This window comes from Megalobrama amblycephala, linkage group LG11 (assembly GCF_018812025.1).
Source record: "Megalobrama amblycephala isolate DHTTF-2021 linkage group LG11, ASM1881202v1, whole genome shotgun sequence".
Lineage (NCBI taxonomy): Eukaryota > Metazoa > Chordata > Actinopteri > Cypriniformes > Xenocyprididae > Megalobrama > Megalobrama amblycephala.
The window spans coordinates 1,750,022-1,764,098 of NC_063054.1; the positions used below are offsets into that span (position 1 = coordinate 1,750,022).

The 14,077-nt window shown below is 38.8% G+C and overlaps 1 protein-coding gene across 1 annotated transcript in view; it reads left to right on the forward strand.

Annotated features, from left to right (window-relative positions):
• LOC125278880 (5-hydroxytryptamine receptor 1E) overlaps positions 1–14,077 on the forward strand; it is a 36,599-nt gene that overhangs the window by 17,714 nt on the left and 4,808 nt on the right. The gene's annotated exons all lie outside the window — the stretch shown is intronic.

Below are 14,077 nucleotides of genomic sequence, written 5' to 3' on the forward strand. Positions count from 1 at the left end.
CGAAGGCATTTTTTAAAACAAATTTTCCTCAGAAAGTGCATTTGAACATTCTGATTGTAAAGTTCAAAAGTAAAATATTAAATGAATGATGAAATATTGAAGTAGAAAAAAACTACTCTGAAATAGTATTTTCTGACACATTTGCAGTGTCGTAGTTACATGTAGTTACTGTAGTAATAACTAGAAATTATGCATAATTACATGCAATTAACCCTAAACTAAACCCTCATCCTAACCCCAAATCTATAAAGTGTAACCCTTTATTTTAAGGTGTCCTTGTTACAATGTAAATATATATTTAAGTACTGAGTAATATTAATTAACTACATGTACTTACTATCGGGTAAGTTGCTTGTAACCATGCATAATTTATAGATATTTTAATTTTAAAAAACTGCATGTAATATATGTAACAAGGACGCTGTAAAATAAAGTGTTTACTTTTAAAACATAATAATTTTGTTTTAATCACAACTTCAAAAAATCATATATTTTACAGTGTGTTTCAGGCAGGTCCAGTGACTGCTGAAGATGCACATGCCGACTAGTACTTGTGATACCTGTAATTACTTGTAATTATCTCTTTTAGTACACTGGAAATAGACTGTGGACGTGTAAGAACACAAGCCCAGATAAAGCAGTGTTTAGGTGGTCCTGACACTCATTTGCATACATTTACATTCCATTGGCATGGCTGGCCAATCATATCCATCGGACACCAAACGGACTGTAATCATCCTATCTGATGGGATTTCAAATTGAAATGTATCCACACTTGACCGCTCATTATCGTCAGTGCACTTCCTCCCGCAGCTCTCGCTCTCTTGTGAAGGAGGCAGCTGTGCCGCTATAGACCACCGCTGCGTGTTGATGGGTGATCTGTCACTCTTATGATATAAGGAGTCGTGGCAGCTTTGTGCCAGTGCTGCATCACCTGAGTACGTTTCACCATGGAGGGTCATTAATGTGTACTACAGATGAAATTATGATGAAACAGATCAGATGAAAGATGTTCAAGCACTGACGGCCATGCAGACTCATCTATATCGGGCTGTTCGTGACAGTGTCATTAACTGATCACTGGGCTGCAGAAGAAGATGGTTATTTTGTCATTTCCTCATTGAGTGCACAGGTACAGAAGGCATTTTTCATTACAGAAATATTAAATTTTCTTACTCTCCTATATGCTGTTAGTTTCTTAGTGGAACACAAAAGCAGAATTTAATGTGATGCATATTTTTCAGAATTAAACAGTTCCCAGATTACACCAGTTTTTTCAGATTGCCTAAAAGCAAATAACACACACACACAAAATACTAATACTAATTGTTTAATTAGTATTTTGGCTTGATGTGCGGGACATTTACTGGCTAGATTTACTGACTGCAGAAATGATTGTGGGTTTTATTCATTTTCTTCTGTTGTTTTTATTACACAGCAGAGTGTACTTAGTTCTCTACGCATGGCTGTAGTGAAGCGTATGATGAAGAAGATTTATAAGAAACAGTCTTTAATAAAATAAACAAGGAACGCTCGGGAGATCACAGGAGAATATTAACACAACCACGTTAATGCTGACGATACCAGACAATGAAACACATGCATGCATATTATTTTCTTATCTTCAAACAGTGAACACTTTTCTATTTTGAGTACTAAACAGCTCTCCATCTTTCACGTTCTAATGATTTAATGCTTTGATAACGTCCATTTTTGATGCTTTCACTTGAATCACGTACACATCATTTTATTACACTAAGTTGTGGTCAGAGTAAAGAAACTTTTTCTGGGGGTTTTTCTAGCACTCTTAGACCCTCGGGATTCTCATGGTACGTGAAGAGAGTCCTTCACATCAATCTCAACTCTTTCACATCACACTGGCCCTCGAAGAGACTAAATCCATCAAGCCGAGTTCCTCTGTGACAGGAGAAGATTTAGTGCTGTGCCATCCGTGAAGATGACCGGGGTTTGCCGAGGAGCTTGGCATTATAAAGTGCTGTGGCCAGCATATCGTCTGCCATGTGTAATCCAATATAGCCACTGCTGCATAATTCATGTGTCTCTGGGGCTCTGACCACCTGGCCCTAATTCATGATCTTCTGTCTGTGTGCTGATCATACTTAACACTTTGATCATTAACAAATGTAATCTTCCCTTAAAAAGAGCCTTGAATAATCAATCTGCCCACAGCAGATGTGTCAATAGCAGGCTGGTTTAGTCATGCTGCTGAAACGAGTCTTTGAAGGAAACATGTATCTGTGCCTTTGAGCCGCTGATGTCCATCATTAGAGCTCCGCTCTGCTGCTGCCAATATACACATCATCACTGAACCATTGCATTTATGCATTTATCTCCATTACATCCTAGACCTAGACTGTGTCTGAAAGCTTAGGCAGCTGACTTGTGAGTTACCATATGAATATCATTGCTAACATTGTTCTACATTAGAGAGAAATACTATAATAATAAGCTTTTAAAATATAAATTATGCACTCAAGCGCATATATAAAGTCAATACATCATCTATCCTTCTTCCAAAACATGTTTTTGTCTTACCTTGATTCACTATGATAAGCCTGTGTTTATATTTTGACCTGTTGGGATGGTTTTCTTGGGGAAATTGCGTACATACGTCACTCGCGGTTGCTCCGGCTGCTTTGAAGCGTGTCTGGTGTGGGAGTGGCAGAGGTTAGTTGTCACAACGAGTGAGATAGGTTGACATGGAGCCACTAAATATCCAAACTCCAGAGAAAAATCAAACGCAGAACATAGGAGAGTCTGCTGGAGAAAAGAAAACGCAACAGAGCTTGTAATAAAACAAGAATCAACATAAGCTTGGCTTTTCGGAGATGGCGAGAACTGAGGGATTTGAAATGCTAGGTTAATGTTAGAGCAGGTATGTAAAGTGGCTAATGTTAGGCTACTTGCATGTTTCAAATTATAAGCCATGTTTGAGGTTGATGAATGATAGGCAAACATTTGGCTTTCCTGCCCAACATAATTATCGCATTTTTCATGGCACCTAATGATTTCTGCAGCAGTTTGTTACTGATATAAAGAAACAATATCGCCATCTAAGGGCATTGAAGGTTGTGCATTTTTCCTTTATTCACCCAAACTTGTCAACAAGGATACTTTACGTGAATATGAGCGCATTAGCAGGTAGTTGCTGATCGCAGGTGTTTGATTTATTAGATGAGGAAATGACTGCAGCTGGTGATGAGGCTCAAACTAGCACATACAGTAGACTTTGACTATTTAATTTTACTTAACATTGTTTTATTTATCCGCTGTATTGACAAGACCTTTTTGAAGGATATTGGTTTACTTATGGCCTTTCTGTGCACTTGAGCTCATCTGAGACTTGAGAGTTTGTAAATGTTTAAAAGGTTGTTGTGCCGATCTTGATTTATTGCAACATTGAGGTGTTTCAGTTTTATTTTGTTTTATTTATTTATTTTAGAAAATAAACTTGATTATAGTACACTTATAGTGGAGTCATTTTTGATGTAAGGTATCAGTACTTTTACTCAAGTATGGTTTTCAGCTACTCTTTACACCTCTGCTTCCTACCGCCATATATTTCAAATTTCCTGAGGGATTTTTTTTTTTTTTTTTTTTTTTTGCATGCGGAGGACAGGAAGTTGTTATATATTAGACCATAGGTCTTCAAAACTACTTTTTGGGGCTCACTGCCCTGCAAAGTTTATATCCATCCTGCATTACCTTGTGATTTTCAAGCAATCCTGAAGAGCTTGATCAACTGTTTCAGGTATGTTTGATTAGGGTTGGAGCTCTGCAGGACGGTGAGCCTCCAGGAACAGGGCTGAAGACTCAGCATTCCCATTCATCTCAAGGCAGCAGGATGTTGATGTGAATCTTTGCTTCATGGCCACTCAGAACTGTAAATACCATTTCAGAGCAAAAAGCTCAAAGTTATGATGGTTGTCATGGTGCAGTTCATGACCATGACATTGTAAGAACCCAGTTTGCTTTCATTACTTTGGGGGTGATACAGTCTATTAATATTAAAGTTTGATTGGTTTCTCTTCTTTAGAAACATCAATGAGGCTGGGCTCAGGGCTCGAGGTGAAGAGGTTTGTTGTTGGTTACAGCAAACAAGAACAAGTATGACTCTTCATCACACACAACTATCTAAATAAATTTAATGAGTCAATTGGACTACTGTTGGGATACTTTTATGGTGCTTATTGGAGCATGAGGATGTGTCACTATGAACTGCCACTGAATGGAAACAAGATTCTCCTTTAGTGTTTCTCTGAAAAATGAAAGCCATACAGATAATTGAAGTATTAAAGTAATTAAAGTATTTTAATTTGTTGGTGAACTTGTTGAACCACACACTCATTCCACTCAAAACAGCTTTGACAAGGTCAAGAACAACCACCAATCCTAATTTACAGTTATACTTCTGAAAGAAGGGGAAAAACTGATGAACACAGTGAAGTTAATCATACCAAATAAAATAAAAAATACATTGATTTAAACATACCAAGTATGATTCTTAAAACCTCTAAACTGAACACAACAGCGGAACTGAACAGAAGGAGAATCTGATATCAGTCACAAACACTTTTACTCCAGATAAGTTTTGAGCTTCATCTGTTACGTGAGAGATAAAAACAATAGTGGTAACCTGCAATTGTTACCTTATAAAGAGATTTTGGTAACACTTTAGAATAACTCACGCTATGAAGCATTAGTTAAGCATTAGTAAATAGTCAATTCATCATTTATAAAACATTAATAGACATTAGTAAGCCGTTTATAAATACAGATATAAATGCTTTGTTCTTGATTTATAAGCATATCTATAATGAGTTTAATAATTGTATTTTCATACTTTATTAATGATCAATTTATCATTTCTAAATTATGTATTACATTATTCACAAACCAGTTATTTAGGAGTTGTCAGTGGTTCATAAGATCATTTAGGAAGTGTAAGTAAATGATTAATAAAATATTTAAATGTACATTTATGCATCTTATTATTTAGACATATAGTATTAGTTACTTAGCGTGTTATTAAATGCTTTATTAATACATATTCCCAGTGTCAAAACTACCTCAGCACTAACTTTTAATCATTAGAGAACAGCAGTGCAGAAGATCACTGAACCTTTAAATCTCATTTAAAAGCTTTACAAAGCATAAACAGTCCTCACTTTAGATGAGCTCACAAAAATAGTTAACTGACTGCTTCTAAATGTTTTATAACTACCTGAATTAATCATGAATTGCAGTAGGAATATGTGTTAATAAAGCATTTACTAACACACTAAGTAACTATTACTATGTGTCTAAATAATAAGATGTATAAATGAACGTTTAAATAGTTTATTAATCATTTACTTACACTTCCTAAATGAACTACTGACAACTCCTAAATAACTGGTTTGTAAATAATGTAATACTTAATTTAGAAATGATAAATTGATAATTAATAAAGTATGAAAATACAATTATTAAACACATTATAGATATGCTTATAAATCAAGAATAAAGCAATTATAGCTGTATTTATAAACTACTTACTAATGTCTATTAATGCTTTATAAGTGATTAATTAACTATTAACTAATGCTTAACTAATGCTTCATAGTGTGCAGTTATTATAAAGTGTTACCGAGATTTTTTACTTAAATTGGTTTGTACAGTATAAATGAATGTATTTAGGTTGATTCAACAGGACTAAATAATATTTTTGACTTGAATACAACCAGTTCATTTTAATGTCATTTTCATTCAGTGTAGTTTCCTGATGATCCCTGGAAGAGATTCACAATGTTATAATGACAGACCTAAAATCATCTAAAATCACTTTCTGTAAGTGAGTCTGTCATTTTAAACAACACTCATGTGTGTTCAAAGCTTTCCCGAATCATTTGAGATTTACATAAGTCATAGGGTGAGCTTCACAAATACCGTCAAGAACCTTGTCATTTTTTACCCCAAAATGGAGAAAAAGATATGATAAATTATATTTTGCTAACAGAAAATGAATCATCATGATTTGTTGAACTGAATTTGAATTGTTCAATTAATTTAAATAAAAGAAAATTACCAGTAACCTGACATTCAATATATTATAGTAATTGCAATTTAATGAGAATCATCAATTTTCTATTGATTTTGAGGTAAAATATCACTCAGTCACGTTTTCAACTGGAATTAATTTCTTTTGAACAAAACCCTTACAAATGGCTTACTTTATTAACATAGTTGTGCTCATGAATGTATGATTGTGTTTCTGTCTCTGTCCCCACCAAGTGGATGAATGAAGAACCTCCAGTTATGGATCTTCATGGGCCTTGACAGTCTGAAAGATGTGAAAGACGTTGATTATCATGATGTTACGAGGTCACGACCCCAGCACGTCAGTGACACAACAGAGTTTCCAAAGCTCATTCCCACTGTCATCGCGCCACTGTGAAGCCAGACACAACAAACACCATGCCGTTTGATAGACGAGTGCATGACAAATTAAGATGTTAGAGATGATGAAAAGGGGGGTCTAGTTTAATGTGTCTGGAAAAAAAAAAAGTTTCAAAAGCATAAGCCAAGGTCTTAGAAATTTAGTCTTTGTATTCATGCCGGATTCTTTTATTTAGTATTGTTTGAGGAAAAAAAAGATCTTTATCTCAGTCATTATTTCAAACATATTCTTCAAATTTTTTTTAAAATAAATATCATGATTCATAAATTCTTTAGACATTTTGGCTTCAAGCCCCAAATATACTTTACCAAAACAGAAAAAATATCAGTATTCAAGTCATTGTCTGTATGAATAGCATTTTAATATGTTTTAATAAATGTATTCAAAGATTACAAATACATTTAAATAGACAAATACAGACCCAAATACCAGTCAACTTAGATGAAACTGCAGTTTCTGAATGTATGTTTGACCTACAGAGCCAAACCCAAGTCTCTGTCCTGGACCCCCAAGGCCTCCCATGCTTTCCGACAACTCAGCAAAGCATTTACATCTGCCCCACTTCTCATCCATTCTGACCCCAACAAGCCTTTTGTGGTTCCATCAGAATCTCAAGCACATTCATGAAGCCCATGGACTTAATCCTCACCAAGCATGTTGGCAACTCTTTTTCACCCGCTTCAATTTAATCATCCCGTGTCCAGGGGCCAAGAACATCAAGGCTGATGTTTGTCTCATCTCCATTCCTTCCGAACCCCAAGATGAGCCTATTCTGCTACCTAAAATCATCTTTAGTCTCATACAATGGTTCCTGGATGATCGTCTAACACAGGCCAATGCCACCAAACCTGTTCCGCCTATAAGACTTATGTCCTACTTTGCAATGACTTGTACACTTTTGAATCTGTTCACCCCCTCAGTGGGCACTGGCCACCCAGAAACCAATAGGACCCTTTCACTTCTGCAGGATCGGTTCTGGTGGCCACAAATGGACAAGGATGTCACAAGGTTCGTCCAAGGATGCCAGGAGTGTGCCATGTCCAAGACCCCACAACACTTACCATCCAGGAAGCTCCTTCCTCTACCCATCCTGCAGCAGCATGGTCGCACCTGGGTGTTGACTTTATCACAGATGTTCCATGTGGGGACTCACCTGTGTGTTAGTCATTGTCAATTGATTTTCCAAAGCCTGCAAACTAATCCTTCTCAAAAGCTTACCCACCACTATGGAGACCGCTGAACTACTGATCAATCATGTATCTCAGATAAGGGTCCCCAGTTCATCTCCCATGTCTGGAAAGCCTTCCTTAAACTCCTGGGTGTGACTGTCAGCCTCTTGTCGGGTTACCATCCAACAAGCAATGGGTAGATTGAACAAAAGATACAGGAAATCATCCGCTTCCTCCTGACCTTCTGAAATCACCACCAGAACCGATGGAGCTGATTCTTGTCCTTGTCCACTCCCACCACCTCTGCCCCGGTCTGCCAAGCCCACGCCTCCACCTCAGTCACACCCGCCTGCAGCTCCATTGAGACCCTCCAGGCTTTCAGCATTTTGGCTCCGCCTTAATCTCCAACTCCACTGTCTCCACCTCAGTCAGTCGTCTTGCTGGTTCCGTCTGGCCTCTCCAGCATGGCTCCTCCCTCCATCAGCTCCACCCTCCTCCCACCTTCATCCCTGGTTGTCATCTCCTTGGTGTCTTTCTCTTTCTCAGAGTCCCCTCTCTCCCTTGCTCTTTAGTTTGTACCATTTCGGAGGATGTGCTTTCTCAGTCATGTCTAGTTTCTGTCTTAGTTTTAGTCATGGTTTTCATTGTCTCTGTTCTGCCTGAGTTCTAGTCTATGATTCGTTGTCATAATCTCTAATTAGTCCACACCTAGTCTCAGCCTCAGACGTCATGTCCACGGACCGTTGGCTGAACGTCTGATGCATATGGCACACTTAACTGGAAACACTTCAGGATTTCAGGTAGGAAGTCGTCATCTGGTTGATTGAATTCTACAGGATGTCCATGAGACGTGTGTGTCACGTTATTTAACGGTCCTCCAGGAAACAAATGCCTTGAAGCCAAACCCCCTTGTGGAAGAAGAATGCCGTCATGTTTACAGCTGTAACAATGAGCTCTTACCTGGATCAACTAAATGCTAAATTTTGACATTGAGTATGTGATGTTTATAGCTCCACTGTTGCAGTAAACTTGCACAACGTTCTTAAATGAATAATTTATTTACTCCGGTCTGTAGGGACATTGACTTTACATTTCACGACCCTAAACATGACGCGGAACAAAACAAACTGTGATTGGTTGCGTTACATATCAGTCAAACATCCTCTTGGGCGGTGCTTGGCCAATGAAAGCTGTGATAGAGTCCAGAACTTCTGCCATCAGTCTGAAGGTCTGGCTACGCGAGACTAGTTCACACCTGTTCCCTGTTCTGTTGATTACCCTCCTCGTGTATTTAAGCCCTTAGTTCTCCTCTGTTCATTGCCTCTCTTTTAAGTTATGTTGGTATGTGTAGTGCCGTTCGAGTTCTCTGTTTATTTCACAAGTTCATTTGCCCATATAAACTTTAAGCTATTAAGATTAAATGTATTTGGTTTGCTGTCTGCAGTAGAGGGGCTCGGGGGAGCAGCTTCAACTCGAGCTTAGATTTAACCCCCAGTGGGACTACTAAAGCTTGGAAGTTAAGTCTGGTAGCAAGATGTGTAAATTATGTTGTGGAGTTGGGAAGGTGGATGGATGCCAAAACAGCTGATGACAGAGCAGCGGCCACTTACATGGTCCGGCAGGTAGTTGAAAGATTAGATGGGTTCACTCCTCCCGAAATTACATTTAGGAACTTCACTAAAAGTAGCTTGTAATCTATCATTCTCCATTATGCTTCGTTCTTTGGATTATATACACAGCCAGCCTATGACAGCAGCTATTTTTATTTTTCTGACTCCAGCAGTTGCCAGTTACGTGACTTACTTTAGCAGCACTTGCACAGGGATTCTAGTTTAGTCTATACAGGTCTTTTAATCCTCAATAAATATATAAGTTTGTTATTGTTGGAGATAGGAAGTTCATAATACTATAGCACAATTGAGCTGGATTTTATAGCACAGTTGAGTGGTTACATAGCAAGACAAGAAATCTCCCTAATGTATATACTACCGCAGGGTCGACAGACTAGGGATAATCACTGACTCTGACTTTGACTCTTTGATTTTCATGTGTGAAATCCAGTGAAACTTACTGAGTGCACATTTAAATCATTAAACCTGTAATGAAGCTTATTCTTTCACCGGTAATTCCCACTGCAGCATTTCCTGGGATCTGTAATTGTCTCACCTTGTTCACCCCTCGTGAGTTTGCATCCCTGGGCTTCACTTAGGGACGTGCGGACAGATGGGCACTCAGGCCCGCGTGTGACGACAGCCTCTTTAGAAATATCCCAACAACTGCATGTAATGAGTCAGCCTACGCAAACACGGCTCGCACGTATAAGGTGGATGAACGCTGCTCATGAAGAGCGTCAGAAGTGATTGTGTTATTGTGATGCTTGAACCTCTTCTGAATGATTTCAGAGCTGCCTCTGACCTCTAGGGACTGGCCAACCTGTCAATCAAACCTGTGCAATTACAGGCTACTGTTGTGTGATTGCTCATTCATGTCTTTATCATTAGTGTGATTGCACTGGAACCTGGAGGAGACACGAAACCTGTAGAAAGACTCAGTCTTATAAAAAAACACTTGTGTGTTTGTGTGTGAGAGTGAACATGTAAACTGTCCCGGGGGAGAGGAAGGGAATGGCAGGACTGGGTGAGTTTATTAACACCACGTTTAACACTCTCTTAGTTTTTAATTATTTAGTACTGCTGATTCTCCAAATGGGGGAAAAGTCATGTACAATAGCAGAGGATGATTTGCTAATTAACTATTTTATTTGTTGCACACTTTGACAAGTGACAAAGAAATGTAAATGTTTTCATTTTGTTGGTGTGATTACAATGAGTTAACAGTAGTTTTATTAAGGCTGGTGGAGCACAGTTAGCATCTTCTGTGATTATGTGTCTGTTTGAGAGATTGATGAAGATTCAGTAATGAAGCAGGGATCGGTACTTGGTCCAGTGTTGTTTTCCTTCTGGTATCTATCTTTGATAAATACGGAGTGTCTTAACACTTAGATTCTGATGATCCAAACTTAACTTCCCTTAACCCTTCAGAACCTGAAGCTAAAATAGGTCGTTTTCACATATTTAGTTTTTTTTTTTTTACTGTAAAATTCGAACACTATATGCTATCTTCAAGTGCATGGTGTCATTTAGGAGCCTTTTTTCATATACATATACACATGTACACACACATGCTAAGATGCATGAAAGAGTCGCGCTCAGCCTCCTTCGAAGTCTCATCAAAACTCATCCCAATCTGCTGTGTAGTCCTTCTTCGCCATGTTTTTTATTATTATTATTTTATGCAATCTAAAACTCTCTAACCTGGCGTGCTCTATATCTCTCCATTTAAATCCTCCCTGCTCTCCCCGAAGCTGTTGTCATTTGCTGATGGAAAGCATGAAATCACCATAATAAGCAATTGCTGAAAAGCGCATTCTGAAATTTGAAACTGTGATTCATATATTCGTAACATTTGGCCTAGATTACTGTAATTCACTTTATTACAGTGTCTCTCATTTATTCCTCTCTCACTTACAGTTGGTACCAACAGTGTTGGAGGTTATTTTACAAGTAACATGAGTTACGTAATCAAATTACTTTTTAAAGTAACGAGTAAAATAATGCAATAATGCAAATATGCAATAATTAAATGTTTAGCGTTTCTATGGATTTTTAGAAGGCAGACTGAGAAGGTGAAAGGGAACATGGTTTGTTTAACATTAGCAACACATTATTAGCTGTTGATAACATAGTCAAGCAAAAGACTAATCATATTAATTACCGTTATGTGCCCGACATACATAAAACACATTACCATTCTGATACATCGTACAAGCCTGTATAATTCGCTCTTCTTCTCCTTCTTCTTCTACAGAATCAAACCAATATTGTTCATTCAGAATCATCATTGTTCACTCAAAAAAAAAATTGAATGGGGAAAGCTGCTTATGTTTAGTTTTCAAAAACTTAAAAGAGTCTCTGTTATGTGTGTAAGTTTTTGCGGTCATCATTGTGCGAAAGAGTAGAAACTATAGTGTATGTCGCTTCTCTCAGTGAGTAATAGCTCTCCTAATACCAGTGACCAATAGTGGCCTACTTGTTCATTAAATTCACATGTTAAAATGGTTATATTTAGCATATGAGCATGTGCTGTGTTTTATCAGAGGCAGATTAATTAGTTCCCTCTTTGATTTGAATATGAACCAATTTACACAAATGTGTTATGTTGATGCATGAGTTTGTTTGTGTGTATGTGCTCTGTGGAAAATGTCTTTTTCCTCTAAATAACCGCATTAAAATAAATGCGTTCTCCATGGCTGACTTTGCCCTTGAGACACAAAACCTTCATTAAATTCACTTCATTCTGTTCTGTTTGTACCCGTGGGGCTGCAGGTCAGAGCGGCTGCGACTAGAGAAAAGAAAGACCAAGCAGAGGCATAAATTCTTTTGCCATCAATGCTGAACACTAGAGGACATGGACAAACGCCATCATCAATATCTCTTTCACAAAATCACTTCATCATTATTCAGATCACTGCTGGAATGGTTTGTGTTTGTTAATTGTCATTAGTAGAACATGCTGGGGTGTTTCCCAAAAGCATCGTTAGCCAACAATGATCGCAAGTTCCATTGAATTGTGTTAGTAACGACGGACCATAGTTGGCTTTGGGAAATGCACCCCTGATAGTAAATGTGATGAACTACACCTGTGGTTGATATCTTATTGTCTAATGTTATGAAGTTCAGACAAATGTGACATAAGTTCACTGATTTTCAACCAGCTTTGTATTTTTAGAAAATCAATAATATGGGTATATAGACAAACAATATGTACTCTTTCTCCATGTTACGTGCAACCAGATATCCACATTTATTTTTAAGCAAAACTCTGGCGGATGACGTAAAACGCATCATTTTGCATCATTCAGTGGACTTTTGACAGCTCCAGAGCATTTAAGGGGCATTACACTGCATTCACATGCGGCGTCTGACGGAGGGCATGTCTGACAGCCAATCACATTACTTTCCGGTGTTGCATGAACGCAATTGGCTAGCATCAGCGCTATGGTATTTGCATAAGGGGATCTGATTGGCTGACGCCTGCGTTGGCACTTGAAAAGTTGAACATTTTCAACTTCTGCCACGAGCAACGCCAGCAACACAGAACCCATGATTCAGTTTGGTAACGCATGATGTCACCCATTCAAAGTAAATGAGAAGCATTAATGCCGTCACCCCATGTGAATACACCGTTATGGGTATTGAGGTTTCTGGCAAAAGGCAGTACCACAGCCCTTTTACTCTGTTTTATTATGCTAAAAATTCACATTTCGACTGCATAAACTCACATTTCGATTGCATAAACAGCCAAATTTTAGTAAAAGCCCATCTTGCCAGTGTTCTCCCTATAAGTGAACAATTTCAGAGGCCACTGTGCATGTGTAACCCCTCTACCCAGGGTCTACTCGCCCCGCTCTGCGTGGGCCTCGAACCTGGGTCTCTGGCGTGGGAGTCGGACGATCTAACAAGGAGGCTAAAGGCTGTACCCCTTAACGTCAGTCGCTAAGAGCATCTCTTGAGATCAGAGGAGTGAGGTTTAGGGGGGTGGGTGTAATGGAGGCCAGCTAGTAGTCGCTGTGCGAGTAAACCTCACTCTTCTGACCTCAAGAGATGCTCTAGTGACTGACATTAGGGGTTGCAGCCTTTAGCCTCTTTGTTAGAGCATCCAACTCCAATGCCGGAGACCCAGGTTTGAGGCCCGCACAAAGCTGGGCGAGTAGGACCTGGGTGAGGGGTTACATTGGTGCCGTGACCCGGATAGGAATGAGATTTAGGGGGGTGGGTGTAATGGAGGCCAGCCAGTAGTCGCTGTGCAAGTAAACCTCACTCCTTTGATCTCAAGAGATGCTCTAGTGACTGACATTAGGGGTTGCAGCCTTAGAGCATCCAACTCCCATGCCGGAGACCCAGGTTTGAGGCCCGCACAGAGCAGGGCGAGTAGGACCTCAGTGAGGGGTTACACATGCTTAACTATGTTTAATGCTGTAAGGCCCGCCTAATGGGTCCAATGACGGTTTCCCACAGGACAGGGAAGGTTTAAGCGTGTATGTCTTTTCAGCGTCTCTATGAAGTTCACTTAATTTTACTCGTTTAATCTGACTCCAATTTCAAATGATTCTTACACTTAGGTTGTGTTTCCAATTAGAAATTCATCATTAGTTATGCATTAGTTTAGATATTTGATGATTCTGGATATTCCATATTTCAATTGTTCAGTCATTAGGGACCCGATGCCGCACAGAGATACTCGCCCCGGGATTTCGCGGTAAACTCACGGACATAAACTCGCCAGTCTGATCTTCGTCAGAGGGTGTAATAAGTTGGCTAATACCTTTAGTCGGTTGCCTACTGCTCACTCGAACAAAAGTGTATTTTAATTTAGCCACTTCCATACA